Consider the following 3,304-nt stretch of genomic DNA (forward strand, 5'->3'; position numbering starts at 1 on the left):
TGTTTAACTCGCTCGTGGGGTTTGTCACTATTGTTAAAACTTTACCGCCGATTTTTAAACTATTTCCTGATAAGCTATGGAGCTCAAATTTGGCATAGACACTTACTGTAGAAGACAATACGATATGATGTAATATTTGATTTAGAATTTTAAACATTTAATGTTGAAGCGATTTGTTTCGCCTCTCCTTCATTAATAAACAATTTAAAATTTTACTGTTTGCACCATCGATTACGACGAAAGAAAATCTTTTTAATGAAAAAATTCTTTATAAAGCAATTTCTGGTGTTTTGGTAAAAATCTATGGATTTTTTCTGGCCAATAGAGCTGTTGGAAGTAAAAGAGTGATTATTTATTGTTGAGAAGCGATTTTTGATTTTTCTCTTGAATAATTTCATTCACAAGCTATCATTGGGACTAAAAAGATGAAAATAAACGAGTAAAATTTCTATTAAATATCCTTTTATTTAAAACTCATAAAGTAATAAGGAACTTAAAAAAGAAAAATAATTGTCATATAGTTTAATAGGAACAAGTAATTCAGTAATTCTCTTTATTAAATTATTCCATATCACCAATAATAAAAACGTGGAGGAAAGCTATTAATCGAATTTCATTGTCAAAAGTAGAAGCTTCAAATGGTTTATGTTAACTTCTTTCTCGCGGTGCTGTACCTGTAAAAAACATCTTTGTTCAATGTTGTCCTGTTCAGTTTCAAACTTCGTATACAGTTAGCAGACTGATTCTTGATTCGGCGTCACAGATCGTCACTACGCGAAAGATAACCAGGAAATGGCAAGGCCCTTTTTATACTCAGCGATAATTATTGGTAAATGGATTTTTAAGTTAATTAATTTAAATTTAATTAATATATAAAATTTTCAATGACATACAATGCCATTTCTACATTTTTATTCCAATGTAACTGCAAAGATTTAAATAACGCTTTATATACAGGAAATGCAGAAACATAGAGATATCTTAATATATATGTGTTTAATATATTAATCTTAATTATCATAATCTGTCAGTCTTAATGTATGTAACATTATACCTTTTAAATGATATTGACATTTATTTTAAGAATGTGTTTAGATTTCATTTTGCGCCTCTTTTGAACTTTTTTTTTATTTATTTTTAAATTTCATTTTCCAAATGTTTTCACTCGTTTGAGTTAATTTTTTTTTTAAATAAAATTTTAGAAAAAGGGCATATTTGATTTACGGAAAAATTATCAATGAAAGCGTTTAAGCGTTTAATTATTCATTTACTTTTGTCGTTATAATCAAGAATTTATAATTTAGTTATAAAAACATTTTACTTTATGGAAGGTTTTTATACTTGTCAACGTCTCGTCTCGTCTGTACAGATACGCACGATTTGTCCGGCTCAAGAAAACATAGCCCAGTGGGCGCATGATATTAAACTTCATGACAAGTAGGTACGGTCAAAGGTGGTTACAGGGGGCGACCAGTCAACAGTTCATAACTTCTGTGATAATAGTACACAGTAAACAATACATAAAAACAATTAAGCTATTCATATAACACTTTTATGAATTATAGTAATATGCAACAATAAATTTGGTTAAGAGTCCCTCGTATTCTAGTCGCTGCTCAGGACTTATGATCAAGAGGCGTGGTTTAATAATAAAAGTAGGTGTAGCTCATGGGTTCGACCACAATACAATGGGTGCGAATTTAGTATTTATAATTTTAATATTAATTATAATGATAATAGTAATTAGGTTATTCAAGTAATGTTTATGGTTTATAGAAATATGTAGCAGTAAATTTCGGCAATAGTTTTTGGCCTATATGCATCGCTCACAACTCAATGAGAGTAGGCGGGGCTTAAGGGCGGTAGCTGTCTAATACCAGAGTGTTTTTTCACATAATACAACCAGTACAAATTTAGTAGCTATAACTTAGGCTTTATTTATAATGAAGAAGAGATGAACCAATTTTTGTTTGAAGAAACTTTTAAGAAAATATAACTCTTTAATTTTTCCATTGCTATAGGACATTTCAATATTATCTTGCTTATTAGGATTCTTACAACTTTAGTTTTTGCTATAACTTTAAATATGGTTGTCAATAAAAATTAAAAAAAGGAATTTTTTGTTCCAAATTAATATCATATAATGATTTAATTTGGTCATATATTAAACTACTAAATAATGATATGCTTATCCATTTACAGTATTTGCAGCTAACGAATTAATAATTAGAGAAAGGACCTAGCTTTAAATCCTAACAGGTATGATTGCCTGCTAAGGAATTATAATATCAGTTATATACTTGAAATCTTTAGGTACTCACTCTTTCACTCAGTATACTAAACACAAACTATACATGAAACATGAGTAAATTATGACATTCTTTCTTCATATTGTCTCAGATCTGTATTCCAAAAATAATGAGTCACAACATTTAAAAAATTATAAGATTATTGATCAATAGCAACCACTCTTTCTCTGTGATAAAACTATGTTCAAAATTAAGTGACCAAGGTTTCGTTAGCTTTGCGCAGAGGCAGTGTCATAGCCAATGAGGTACTACCGAGGCGTGACTATTGCTAGTTGAAAACTTTTCCCAATACCCCGCCATGGCGACGTGAAATACCGTCGGCAGAGGCAATTTTTGGAAACCCTTTCGAGGGTTTATAATACGTAACATTAGAAATCCCAATCGATAAGACTGTCATGCTGCTTTAGTAGGTCACCTGAGAATCGCGTTAGATGCCGTGCAAGCAGATTTGGTTTCACATAAAAAAACTCCTTTGAATTTGCGAAATAATTAAAAACGGAAATGCACGGATCGCCGTTAAATGAAGTACGTGTTGATGTGAATTTAACAAACAACCTCCAAAACAAATAGAAAAAAAGGGCAGATGATCAATAAAAATTAGAACAATATAGTCGATCTTACTAAAGGAAAAGTGAAACTTACTCTTGAAAAATTTCCGCTTAATACAGCTTCATTGCACATGAAAAACGCGCTACAAATGACCCATACCCTCGTCTTTTCCTCTCCGTTTACCTCATCTCTTCTTTCACTTACCAAACCTAAAAATCTAAGCTGCTACAGGTTTGAATGCCCTCTCTTCTTACAGGATTTGAGCATTACAAATTGCTTTTTACCCTATACATTTGAATAACACTCAGGCTCATAACTATATTTCCGGTGCTTGTAATATTTCTAAGCCTGTTTGCTTTAACATCGTCGTAGAAACGTTTGATCTGATTCTTTGCAGACGATATGCTGAAATCAGATTGACTCGTAGATTTCCTTAAATATTTTTA

At 31.0% G+C, this 3,304-nt stretch overlaps 1 non-coding gene across 1 annotated transcript; it reads left to right on the plus strand.

Moving 5' to 3' along the window:
• Positions 1-2,520: 2,520 nt before the first annotated feature.
• LOC146994410 (U4 spliceosomal RNA) lies at positions 2,521-2,661 on the plus strand. Its single transcript, XR_015044169.1, has one exon. It is a non-coding gene; the product is annotated as a U4 spliceosomal RNA (small nuclear RNA).
• Positions 2,662-3,304: the final 643 nt, after the last annotated feature.

This window comes from Stegodyphus dumicola, chromosome 11 (assembly GCF_044657685.1).
Source record: "Stegodyphus dumicola isolate Sdum_Otavi_A_Nest chromosome 11, ASM4465768v1".
Lineage (NCBI taxonomy): Eukaryota > Metazoa > Arthropoda > Arachnida > Araneae > Eresidae > Stegodyphus > Stegodyphus dumicola.